Source organism: Dermacentor silvarum, chromosome 6 (genome assembly GCF_013339745.2).
Source record: "Dermacentor silvarum isolate Dsil-2018 chromosome 6, BIME_Dsil_1.4, whole genome shotgun sequence".
NCBI classification, from domain to species: Eukaryota; Metazoa; Arthropoda; class Arachnida; order Ixodida; family Ixodidae; genus Dermacentor; species Dermacentor silvarum.
Window position 1 is genome coordinate 66,298,986 of NC_051159.1, and position 13,283 is coordinate 66,312,268.

Here is a 13,283-nt window from a genome sequence, read left to right on the forward strand (position 1 = left end):
TCACGCGACGCGGGCGGTGCTGGCACTGTCAGCGCCTCGCGGCGCGCGGGCCGCGGCCCTGACAGGCGCGCGCCCGGTTCCATCCATCTCCATCAAAGTCAGCGGAGAGCCCCGGGTCTCCTCCGGCTCCTGGGATGCGCCGCTGCACCCGGGGCCGGCCGCACGGACAGACAAGAGAGCTTGGTTTGCCGCCCACTCTCTGCCGTACGCACCGTCTCGCCAAAGATCCGTACACCGTAGTACAAACTGCGGAGCTGCTGCCCCTTCAGCCGATCACGTCGCGAAACCACGTAACTATCGACACGTAACTGTTGGCACGTTACAAGCGTTTGCGATTGGCGGATGCCGTGTGACCTTTGGATGCCACAATCAGCCACCGCGCATGCGTTGGTTGATCAAGGGCTGTTCTTATACGTATTCGTAAGCGCTGACGGGCGATGTGAATTCGATCCTGGTTTGAGCGGCGTTACAACATTTCGTGAATGGCAGACACCGTGACACGCTTGCTTGTCACGATTAGCCAGCGCTTGAGCGCTGGCTGTTCGAAATCGCCCTTATACGCAAAGCGCTGGTGGCCATAGTGAAAACTCGTCCCTTCATTTGGGGTGAAGGTAGAACCGCTGCCCCCCGCTACACTGCACGCTTTTTGGTCAGACGGAGTGCGTGATCCGGCAGCAGCCGCGCACTCTCCTTCTCTCCGAACGAATTGGCCGTCGTGCGTGTGTATGTGTCTATCTGTCTGTGTGCGCTGGCTCGTCCGATCGCGTCAGCCTTCCTTCCTCGACGACGTCGGCGCCGTCGACTTCGTCGCTGCCGTCGCGGCCACCGGCACTTTTCGGCCAGCCCTGCCCGCGCGACTTCGGTGCCCGCGAGGCCAGCGTTATACTCGCCGTCAGTGGTGGTGGTGGTGGCCCTCCCTCTGCGGACGAGGAAGCGTCAGCCGCGCTGTCAGTTCACCGCAGCAGCAGGAGCAGCAGCATGAAGCGGGTTCGGAGGAGGACATCATCTTTTCTTTTTTCTTCTATACTTTCGCGCCGTTGTTTGGTTCTTTTTTTTTCTGGTCCTCTCACTTCTATTAGCTTTTTTCGCTTTGTCAGCGCTATAGCGGTGTTCTAAGCACATTCCTCTTTGAAAAAGCGAAGATACCAACTCTTACTTGTCCGCCCTACGCTTTTCTAGAAAGAAGCTCGGTTCATCCTACACGTCGGCGGAGCAAAGAACAAAAACAGATACGCGGCTGCGGCTGGTATAACTTTTCTGCAAAGGACATTGGGTCGCTGATCTCGCTTTCGACGCTCACTTATCGGACGTGACTTCGTGCTGGGAAGATCGAAGCGCGCGATACGGCGGTCGGCACGTAGTTTCTGTTCACTGAGAGTCTCTTTTGATCTAATATGAACCATTTGTTATTGTTCTTTAAAACGGGGGGGAGGCGAGTTACATCACGTGGGTGTACACCATCCGACAGACGCCGGTGGCGCATTTGAGCAGTCGCAGGGAAAAGGTCACCAGAAAGTGGCCTTACAGGCGCGGGCAGAAGCGAGGTTGTGTCACTGTTATTTACACCGAATATTTCATTACAAAATATGCACCTGCACGGGCGCGCCTTCTGGCTGTGTGCCATAAGGAAAAGTCACTACTTGGCCAGGCAAGGTGAAGCAGTCTTTCGCGTAAGGCTCACGTCATAATGATGACTTTTGTGACGCGGTGTGCTGTTGACGTGACGAGGAATTTTGTGCGTTTGCACAACCACCTCGGTATTTCCTGCGGCTGAGTCGTACTTGCATCCAGGTTAAAGTGTTATGCTACTGGCGGAGAGAATTCGACATATTTCTAGTCCGCCTTATTCTATATTGATGGCTGCTTTTCAGGAAAAATTTAGGCAGGTCGGGTGAACATACTGGTCGTTGGCAGCGTCAGCGCTTGGTGTACAACGCAAAAAAAAAGAGCTTGCGCGTCTCCTTTCCTGCTCAAAAATTGAATGACAGGCATCGTGTAAGACATCAAACAGCTAAAGCGCTATTGATCGTAGTAACAGCGAGTGAAATGCGGTATCGTACCGGCTGCGAAGCTTTAATACGGATGCTGAAATTCCAAGTTACATAAGAACACAAAATGCCTTCATGTTTGTTAGGGCTATACGAGAATCACGATAAAGTCCCATCCCGGTGCCAATGTCGTTACAGGGCAATTGTATTTGTCAAATTTTGCCAACGAGGAGGCCCTCCGATATGACGTGCAGTGACGGGCTCTGGTACACATATTTCACAAAAGATTGTCATGTTGTCTATCCCAGCGAAGTGTTTGACCAGGCATTCGCCACCGTCTCTACAATAAAGGACTTCCTTAAGTCGTCTGCATGAACAAGACACAGACGGCTCCCGAAGGAGCCTGCCTCGAGAACACCATGCCCCTTTTATGGCACGCTGTAATAACGTATCTAAAGCTGTTCCTTCTTGGGTCACAATATGAATGAAAGATTAACGACACTCTTCTTAAATGGGGGCATCTTCTACAAGGTATATCATGTCATGATATGATTGGTACTTGTCTGTATCTGTTCACTGATATAGGCACAGAAGCGCTGACAGGAGGCATCTCCAATAGATTGTTTTTAGACATATTTCTATAAACGCGCACATCCTCTATAGTATGTGTCACGTTTTTGGCCCTATTTATCTTTATCTGTCCAACGATAGGGCAAACGCGAACAAGAGGTATCCGTAATATATTGCTACGAGGCGCTGCAGTAGCGAACGATGATGACAGGACTGACGAAGACGACGATCGCCGATAGTCGTCTTCGCCCGTGCGATAGCCGATCGCACGGGCTTTATCTTGTATGCCTGACTTCTGCTGATCAGTGCATCACTTTGTAACCTCGCCCTCTGTTTTGGAAGCAGGCAGAGCAAGAAACAAAACCAAAAACGCAATTTCTTACCGCGTTCTGTTTCGCTAGCGCGTGGAATCTTAACATGTATTAATTCCTCATACAGCATTGTGTGCATAGCTCACCTCCAAATGCGAATTATCGTAACCCTAATTGAAGAACAGGTGACTGTGGGGAGGGGAGGGGAGGGGGAGGGGGGGGGGCGTAGGCGAGAGTACAAGTTTATAGAAGCCAACAGGAAGCCCTGGAGGAATCGAAAGCTTGATTAATATACGTTCTCACGAACGTTTTACCGGTGTTTCTGCATAAATCCACGAATTCAGTGCCCAAAGTTCCAGAGAACTTATAAGAGAGGCACCAGCTGAGCTGACCTGCCGTGGTTGCTCAGTGGCTATGGTGTTGGGCTGCTGAGCACGAGGTCGCGGGATCGAATCCCGGCCACGGCGGCCGCATTTCGATGGGGGCGAAATGCGAAAACACCCGTGTACTTAGATTTAGGTGCACGTTAAAGAACCCCAGGTGGTCAAAATTTCCGGAGTCCCCCACTACGGCGTGCCTCATAATCAGAACTGGTTTTGGCACGTAAAACCCCATAATTCAATTTAATTTTAACCAGCTGAGCTGTAATACAAGCCTATCATGCACCATTGTGAGAACACTCTTTTGATGTAAAGTCGCCGAGGTTATAGTGTAACATTTAATGAAACAACGCTAATTGTACGTCTCCTCGAATAAATGTTGCCATTTTCGTTCTCTCGTTTCTATCGCGGAAAAGGACTGAAAACGTCCTTTAGCCTCCGCTTTTTGTATGCATATCTTCGAAATACCGAAAGCTATTTCGTAGATTGTAGTGAACATGGTCCTACGGCTTCACGTTAGCAGAACAGTGCACTACAAACAAAGTCTAGCGAGCAGACCCTTTCCGGACTCTTCGCCTCAAAGCGAGCTGTCGTGCTAACCTCCTCGAGAGCTGGGAAATAGAGGGCGACCTTCTGCGAAACAACAGTTCGAAGTACGGTTCGTCTTCCCAGAAGCCCGTATCCTGTCTTGCAAAAGCAAACTCGAACTTGCCAAGTGATCGGCGCGGCGAAATTTTGACACGCGTCGGCGCTGTCTATTTCGAGATCGTGTTTTCGAGGCGTCTCTTTTTCCCTCTCTTTATCCTCCTCTTCCTCTCTTTCTTTCACATTCTTACTTTAGTTCTTTTTTCTTTATTCTCGCTTTTTGAAGTTTGTGTCAATCCACTGTGTTTTTTTGTGTTTTTTTTAAAGGAATGCTGTCTTGGCAACGCGGTCCTTGTCCGCTGTCACGCCAGTCTCGACTTCGGTTTCAGCCGCTTTCGTTTTCTCAAATACCAGCTTCGTGTCTCCTCGCACACGAGATGTTATGCGACGTTCGGCCCGTCACTCTTCGAGCCTGACGAAAGTCTAGCGCGGTATTTTCTTAACTATCTATTTCATCTTATCGCGCTAAGAAGTTGTTAACCCAGTATCTCTAGTTATCTCCGTAACAGGAACAATAAAAAACATTATGCTTCATTAATCAATTTCATGTTACTCGAACGCGGGCCTGCCGTATAGGCCATCACGTTAATATTTTCCTAACGCAATAAAGTGACACTTCAAGCCGAGAGTCTCGCGAAATCTCATCCAGTAGGGAAGAAGCTACGAAGAAAACAGAACAGACGCCAACTATAGGGTGAAGGAATTATTAAAATGTTAAGGAGCTCTGACACTTACCGCTGCGAGATATACCCGGGAATTAGTGCTCGCATGCGCGAAGCAGGTACTGCGCGACGGCGTATGTAAAACCAACTGCGAGATAGCGCAGCTGACAGCAACAGCTAGGAGATGCAACATCACATTTCGCTTTACGCCTTAAGCTTGTACATATATGCATTCCGGGCGAGTGCCCGTGGCGCAAGACCCTGTCGGGCAGAAAATTTGTTATGAAGGCGCCCGCGGAGGTGTCGACGACGGCAAGCATGTAGCAGCTGCACCAGCAAAAGCAATATTGAAAAAGAAGAGAGAGAGAGAGAAAAAAAAGAAAAAGTCAAGCGCGGGTAAGCTCATAAGACAAAGAGGCGAAGCACCGCCGGTGCAAACAAATTTTTTTTCGAGACGCTTCGATATAAAATGAAAAGGCAGGCATGCGAACGAGGGAGCGAGCTATAGCTGTCTCAGAAGCGAAGACGCTGGGAGCCGAGACGGTGAGTGGGGGAGAAGAGGAGGGGGGGGGGAGGGGGAGAGGGACACTTCATTACCGTCTTTTTGACACGCCTCGGGAAAGGAGATAAGGTGAATATTTGCATTCGCGCGACAGAAATCTCCTGAGCGAAACTCCGAACATCGCTCCGGTGTGCCGCCGAGCCGAAGGCAAACAGATGTTCGCCGAGAAGAAGCCCCGAGACGGCGCATTAAAAGATCTTACACGCGGCGACGACGGGACGTCGAAGGAACCGAGGCGGCGTCGACGAAGGGTAAAGAAGCGGCGTCGTATCGTTCTAAAAAGAAAGTGAAGTGAAGCGAAGGCGGCTGAAAAATAGTCAAAAACAGAAGCGTTCAAAGTATTGAGAAGCGCGTTGGAGAGGAAAAATAAACGAACCAGGGTGGCACGCATATTCCGTGGCGCTCCCTGCTGGCGCTGCTGCTTGCTTTTTTGGAAGCAGAAAAAAACACATCTGCACTGCGGGATGGGCAGGGGAATGAAAACGAAAATGTTCGCGAAAGATAACGAGGCAGTCGTGCCCGATAGGCACGCATACACACGTATATATTCGCCCCGGCCGAGAATACGTTGGCGCGCTCGCTAAGAGGATTAAAAATGGGACTTTTTAGCGAACATGACGTGAAGCCTGACGTGAAATGTTCGGGAAGCCGTCGCGGAGGGGGAGAGAGTGCAGCGGGCGGCGAGAGGGTTTGAATAGGACTATAGCTGCTGCGGCAGCAAGCTACAGACCCGTCGTGTTGAGAGACGAGGGGGTGAAGCCCCGGGCTCGGCTGCCTCCCTGCTGGCTGTTTCTGCTGATGCTGCTCGGTGCGCGCGGAAACAAATGGAATCGGCGCCAAATGAGTCCTCGTCGTGTCTTCGGAGCCGACTCTCGCTCCATATATAAATCCAGGCGGTACAAGGCGCTGCGGCCGTGTCGGTGCCACCGGTGGTTCGCCGTATCACAGACGGCTCGACATGCTCTTTGTTCTTATCAATACTGCGGAAAACTGTTTCTTTTATTCCATTGTGTGCAGCCAGAAACGAGCTGTACGCATTCGCTTCACTCCTTTTGTGAGTTGTTTCATTTCATTTCTTTCGGTTTGTTTTCTTTTTATCCCTTAACTATACTCCTGCTATCCTCCTGCGTAGGATAGCAAACCGGACGCGCGCCTGGTTGACCTGCCTACATTTTCCTGTCACCTCCTACTCGTTCATTTGGAGGGGAAAATTTTCTGTGCACTAGAACGCGCTGTTGCTTACAACTTGTTCCTTACTCTGTGCAAGTTCAGCAAGAAGCTTTCGGTAATTTTTTTTATGTGCTGCGGGCTATTGCACGCATGAACCTGCACAGGTGCGCTTACACAGAGAAGTCGCAACGGCTGCCATTCGTTTTCAGGGTGCTCAGCATGTGTTCGCGGACATTTAAAATGATGATGGCAACGCGATAAGTGATTATTCACAATGACATCAGGGACGCGAAAGACTATGATCAACCTTCTGTTTTCTTCGTAATTTTTGCCCGAGGTTTAGGCCGCAGGGTCGCCTCCGCGTCAGTGGCAAGCCTTGAGGATTAAAAATCTTCCAGTGTTGCTTTCCTATATGCAACACTGTAGAGACGAGAGCGCGCCTCCATTACATGACTGCAAACTTCCTGATTCAAAACGGTCGCGTTGTCGTGCGTCTGCTCTTAATGCGTCTAGTCACAAACGCGCGAACCGCACAATCTAACCAATTTATCAATCTCAGTTGAAGAGGCTGACTATAGACACGTGATGCTGGCCATATCCGGCTAACAGGAAGAACAAAGGTCGCCGTCAGGCAATCAGAGTAACGTATATCATTTAGAGAGGGACGTCGAAAACTTATTGGAAATCTAAGCAACATATGTGTATTACGATAAAAGGGACAATATCGAGTTTAACGATCTCCGATAGCTATAGAAAAATGCTGCTGAATGATAACGGCTTTACCGGAAAGCCGTAATCGAAACAGCGTTGTAAACGTCTTACGTTATTGTATGGATTACTGCCTGGTTACTGGTGATGCGCCTGCGCAGAGAACATTGGCCGCTCGAGACTTTTCGTGGCGTCGCGTGAGTAACTTCGAGCCGATGGTCGGGTTCGTCGAATTGGATGAAAAGAGAGTGAGAGATCAATGAAGCTATTCGGTTTTAAAATGGGCCCGCGATTACACGCGTTCGGTGCTTTCCAACTCGGCTTGGAGAACCGAAGTGTTAAATATTTTGAACATTGCAAACAATGCCGTAACGGTAATATGTACTTCGAAGTAAATTATATCGCTTAACGTCTCAAAGCTGCCCAGTCGGCCGTGAGAGTTGCGGCAATTCGGGGCTCCGTAACAATTTTGACCCCTTGAGGTTGGTTAAGGTGCACCAAAAGCGCGGTACTCTAGCGTTTTGCATTCCGCCTGATCCACTAGGTATAGATCCTGCGACGAAAATCTCAGCAGCAGAACGCCATACACATTGAGCCACCACTGCCGGTAGATTGCACTAAATAATTTGTTCCGAAAACCCAGTTTTCTATAATAACAGCCTGCGTTGCACAACCCTTGTTTTGAAAACACACGGTTCAGAGGCTACGGAAGCTTAACACAAGAAGTAAATGCAAGATGAAAGGTACCTTGGTGCAGTGAACTAAGAAAAATGTTCTCTCCCAGAACCTATTGCTTGAAGCTTGCCGATTTTGTTAATATAAAAAGCTAAAACAGTTAAGGAACAAGCCGTGTGAAGGGAGAGAAAGAAAACCCTTTTCTTGCTTCTTTCTCTCTCTCTCTCTTCTTGGTGCTACAAAAAAATGAAAGCATGTTCAAAGTCATTAAATTTGAAATTTATTGAACAGCCTGCCCAGCGCAACTTCAAGTTTGACCTTTTGATACAGCGGATGTCGTCACACAACGGCACATCGCTCATGAATCCTGCAAGGGTAGCGACTGTGCTGCTTCCAACTAAGCTAGCTCATACAAGTCCTCGCAGCTTACACTTGCCTTCGATGGCGAGATTCACAGTCGTTGGTTCCCATGTGCTTTTCATTTTATCGGAACCACTTAATCGCAGTATCAAAATAGCAATGGTGCCGCGGTATTCGGGAAAAGGCTGTATGCTTTACGCACTCTACTCTATGCTATCGTTAGACGTATATTACGCAAACCATACCAATATCTAAGAAATTTCGTCTCAGATATTGTTGCCGTCTTTCAGCGTGCGAACCGACAGTTTTTTGTTGACTCCTTACAAGCTGTTTTCACTGCGCATAGAGGAGCTATAAGGTGAAGTATCTATTTGCTAAGTATGCATCTATTGAGTGTTTGGTTCTGCTTATGATTTTTTTTCTTTTCGCCCTCGACAGAAGGACTCGAGATGCCCTCTACAGAAGCATCGTTGAAACAGTCAACTCGTCGGCGTCGTACAAGCTAATGGATTCGTTGCTTCAGGCACAGTGCCTGCAAGCACCCCGGAATTTACTTTCGCGTGAACTAACGTCCACCTTCGCCACCACGAAGATCACCGTACAAGGCCGTGTCTCTTATGCCTAACACAATAATTGTCGATGTCTAAGGTTTAGGTAGTTTTTCCAAAGCGTATTGTGCTGCAGAAGTGAGTGTGTCATTCGAGATTTGTGATTAGGTGCACAGGCGATAGAAAAGGTTTGCTTTCAGCTTGTTGGCCGTTTCAGCAGCCATGACGAGCCTGAGCGCTCCAGTGAAGCGAAAAAAAGAAGTATTGTGTAACTTCTTTATTGTATTGTAGTCTTCTTCCGAGTTAAGTTCTCATTAAAAGTGCTACTAGGTGATAAGTTCGGCTGACAAGAGCGAAAAATTAACGGTGTTAGAGTATGCAAGTTAGCGGCGATTACTTGTTAGCGACTATTTTTTTAGAAGCTCGCCCGCAAAACAAAGAAGATAAAATGATAGTAGCACACAAAAGACAGCTGAGATAACACAGCCAGCAAGAGAACAAGTTCTTTGCTTAGGCGGAAGCCCGTCAGCCTATCAGAACACTTGTTATCTGCCCGTGCTAATGGACTGTTCTCTGGAGACGCTGCCGCAGTTGACGACTCCGAACTGACGCAGCACCATGCTTCGCGGCGGGTTCGGGGCAGCAGCATGGTCGTCACAGCCCGGCTTACGAAATACGACGTAAGGCCCCGCCTACTCTGGCTCTTGCGATAGACACCGCAACACCGGAACCCGTTTTCCTCGGGCTGAAACCAGCGGCGCTCTCGCGTCGAAGCAGACAAGCACCCGATAAATGTGCGGACAAACCGTGCGACAACGCGCGTAAAAGCAAGCAAACAAGTGAGCGAGCAAGCACGCAAGCAAGCGACTGAGCAGCAGAAGCAGCAGCAAGCAAGCAACTGGTCTTATCGGCGGCGCACAAACTTTCGTTGTTGCCGCTGCTGTCACGCTGTAGCCGACCGGAGCGCAACGGCGGCAACCCATCGTTACAGTTTAATAGATCAGCAAGCCTATATATATTGTCGGCGGGAGCGTGTCACCGTAAAGCCCCCGTTTGGCGCTGTGCAAGGCGAGGTGACTGAAAATGCGAGAGAGAAAGTCAGGGGGGATAGGCAAAAGCAACCGAGACAGAAAGAAAAGTGAAAGGAGGAAAGGGAAAGGGGATGGCAAGCAGGCACGGTGCGAGGGGCTTGAATATTCTTCGAAGGGGAAGGAGAAAAAAAATAAAACGGAGGAAGATGGGGTGGAAAAGCTTGGGGCTAGCAAGATAGGAGACCTGCTAACTTTCTCCTCGCGTTATATATTTCTAGCGAAAAAGTGTACGGGAGGCGCTGTAGGCATGCGGGGTTAGCAGTTCCTCCCTTTCTTTTCTCTTCCTCCAGTAGTTCCGAGATTCGTGTCTCATCACCTCCCTGGTTCGCTCGGTGCGCGGGTCGCGTAACCGCACTTCTTATTATTATTCTTCGTATCCTTTTATAAGCTCGAATCCGCGCCTCCTCCCCCACTTCCCCCGCCTCCATTTTTTTTTCTTCCTCGTAGATGCAGGGTACACCGCGTGCCGTCGCGGCCGTCATTTTCGGGAAGTCTTCTCCGGCAGCTAGCTAGCTAGCTAGCCAGCCAGGCAGCCAGCCCTAGCCCGCAGTCTACAGCCGAGCCGAAACCAGGGCTGCCCCTGTGCTACGCCCTTTTCTGCAGCGCTCACCAGCTCCCCTATCTCTCCAGCGGCTTCCCTTCCGTCCCCTTTTCGCGGGAACACCAGCCGCGGCAGCGGTCCCTTTCCTCCGGTCTTGTGCTGTTGAAGTTTTTCTCTGCGCTCCGCAAGCTTCCTTGGCGTCATCCCTTTTGCCATAGCGGGAGCTCTATTTTCCCTTTTATCGCTCGCCGTGCTCGCTCGGTCGCGCGGTGCATGTTCGTGACAAACTACTCGACTGTCACCCACCCATCCGGTGTTCCATCAAAAGTTGGAGTAAGCTTCTTTTTTCTTTTTTTTTTTTGTCCCCTTCGGTGTTTTCGCGTGCTTGCTGCCAGAACGCCGGACTGACCCTCTCTTGGGGAGAAATTCACAAGGCCTCGTCGATCGGGGCATTCCAATTTTTATGTGCTGTGAACTGCGGAAGAGCCTTCGCGCGTCTCCCTTTGTCAGTGGTTACTTTTTGAGGGTAAACTCAATTTTACGTAAACGTACGATCAAAAACTTGTATGCTTGCCCCGCTGCGAGCAATCTGTTTTGCGTCTTGCCGGAGCTACAGCTGTGGCATGGCGCAGTGCATGATGGGATCAGAGTAAGGATTGGACGTTTTGAGACAGAGGTTGTCTCATCCTTTCGATGGGTGAACGTAAAGCAGTTACCACTGTTAATATCGCACTTTAATCACGATACACGCACGCTCAACAACACTTTCATCAATGCGACATATTTCGTGCCATCGAACATTTCAGATCGCACATACAAGTACCCAAAAACTGCGCCTGAATTCATTTGGTCAAAAAAGAGGCAGAAAAACGTAACTAATGTCGGCTTGCAGAACGTCAGGCTTCAGTCAAGTGCGTGTTTACCATTGCTGTGTCTTACGCAACCAAGTATGGCTGCTGTTTTCAAGTGTGCGCGCCCATGAGCAGTGACAAGCCGCCAATTAGTGCAGGACTGGTGCAAAGTGTTTTACTTATAGTCGTAATTATATTTGTCCTAGCCTGCTACTGCGAACAGGAAAGAAGTCCGTCAGTGCACTACTTAATTCCCGTTGACTTACTACGCTCTATCACAGCCTCCAATATACTGTCTATGACTCTATAAATCCCGGTAAAACTGGAATAGTCATTTACAAGTACAACGGTCCCGCTATTTCCAAATACTAGCACGCATAAACTCCAGCGAGACAAAAAAGAAAAAACGCTTCAAGAGACGCGCGTAACGTATATAATCCGTGAGGCTGCCACGCGGTGCTCACCCCGCTGTTTACAAATCGACGCGCCCACCACCCTTTATTGACAATACGGCGTGTCGTTCCCTCTGGATTTTGCAGCCAGCCCCTTACCCTTCTACCCACTGTTACAATAAGGCCAGCCGCCAAGCAGAGAAGAGCCACTCGACGGCGATATTTCTTGCGTCTCTTGTTTTTGCCGAGTGTCCGGCACTCAGTGATTGATTGATCCTCGCCGCGCTTCTTGAAGGAAAAAAATTGGGAGCAGTAGGAAGACAAGGAAGAGGAGAGAGTGTGTATGGGGAGAAAGGCTATACGCTTGGTGGCATCGCACGCGGTCCAGGGGAAACCGGGAAAGGAAGGCGAAAGGGCGTCCCGCGGAAGAAGACCCCAGAACGGGATGACGTGGAGGAACACACATAGTGTATACGCACGGCTCTGAGAGAAAAATAAAGGATTCCTGGCACGGCCTTCCTAAGGAAAAAAAGGGAAGAACGTCGCTATACACAAGCTGCGGGAAGCATGGTGAAGAAGAAATAAAGGGAGGAGCCTCCTCGAGCGAGATCGAGAGGAGCTTCCTTGTAGCACTTCCTGTTCCGCAGGAGGCTCGCCCTTGCTTCCTTCCTTCCGTCCTTCCTTCCTTTTCGTGGAGACGCCCGGTCCCGGATCGGGAGCCCCATGGCAGCGTCCGCTAGCGTTGCGGCGCGCTTTTGTCCCGTTCCGCGTCTGGGCATCCCTTCGAGGGATGCCCTTCTTCCGAGAGCTCTCTTCTTCTAAGACGCTAGGCTCCCCGCTTCAAGCGCTTGATGCTGCAGCCGCGGGCGAAAGCGTCCGCTCTGGCTCCATGGAAGTGCAGCAATTGTCTTTAAGCTTACCCCCCCCCCCCCCCCTTTCTCTTTCTCTCTCGCGATGCATGTGCGGTTGTGCGTGCTTGTCGGCCAGCTTTCGAGTCTAAAGAGCGTGAATAGTAAGAAGGGACAGTTTTGTACACCAGTCAACCAATTTTTCTTTCGTTTTCGCTTCCCTTCTATCTCCTCTCGCTTGTAGCGGACGTGAGTTTTTCTTTGCGGATTCAGCCTGGCCTGTTCAGGTTTCGTGAAAATTGATAATTTTACTGCTTCGAGTGCTTTGAAGGTTAATGCATGTATTGCTTTAAGGATAATCAAATCTTTCTTTGTTGTCTTCCTGCTTATCTCTGACGCCTTCTTTTGTTGCTGAACGTTGTATGGCGATTCAGAAGATTGTGTCTTGACGTGTATGGCAACATAACTTCGCTAGCGCAGCCTTAAGTGAGGGTGTAGCTTTACAAGCCTCGAATGGTGGTTTATTCGAATATTTGTAAGATTTGAAGCTGTACCTGAGTTTTCTGCCATAAGGTATATCAGAGCGACAATAGAAACATACGGATAACAACTATCGAATCAGAGAAACGCATATAATTCCATAATCTCAAGAAAAAAATGCGAAAAGCTTGAGGAGAACGTCGTCTTCGCTGTTTACCCACGATGTTTATAATGGCTGCTATGGTATATGGAAGACGCGCTCGTGAACGCACTTCCACGGGCCCAATATTTCCGGCAGAGGAATTACGTCAACGCACAGATTTTTTTTGAAGAAAGAAAAAAATAACATTGCCGTGAAGACGTCAGGACACACCGGGAAAGTGCGTCAACTCGAGCAGCCAAGTTCGGTGCATGCCATATGTATGTACCAAAAGTGGATGGCCCGCGGAGTACCTGTGATTCATTAACGTGCGCCTAAATATAAGCACACTAACGTTCTTT

At 49.5% G+C, this 13,283-nt stretch overlaps 1 protein-coding gene and 1 long non-coding RNA gene across 3 annotated transcripts in view; one reads left to right on the forward strand and one right to left on the reverse strand.

Moving 5' to 3' along the window:
- The window catches only part of LOC125946254 (uncharacterized), a 456,010-nt gene that overhangs the window by 442,650 nt on the left and 77 nt on the right, over positions 1 to 13,283 (forward strand). The gene's annotated exons all lie outside the window — the stretch shown is intronic.
- Positions 1 to 13,283, reverse strand: part of LOC119456700 (homeotic protein proboscipedia) — a 79,526-nt gene that overhangs the window by 12,107 nt on the left and 54,136 nt on the right. The gene's annotated exons all lie outside the window — the stretch shown is intronic.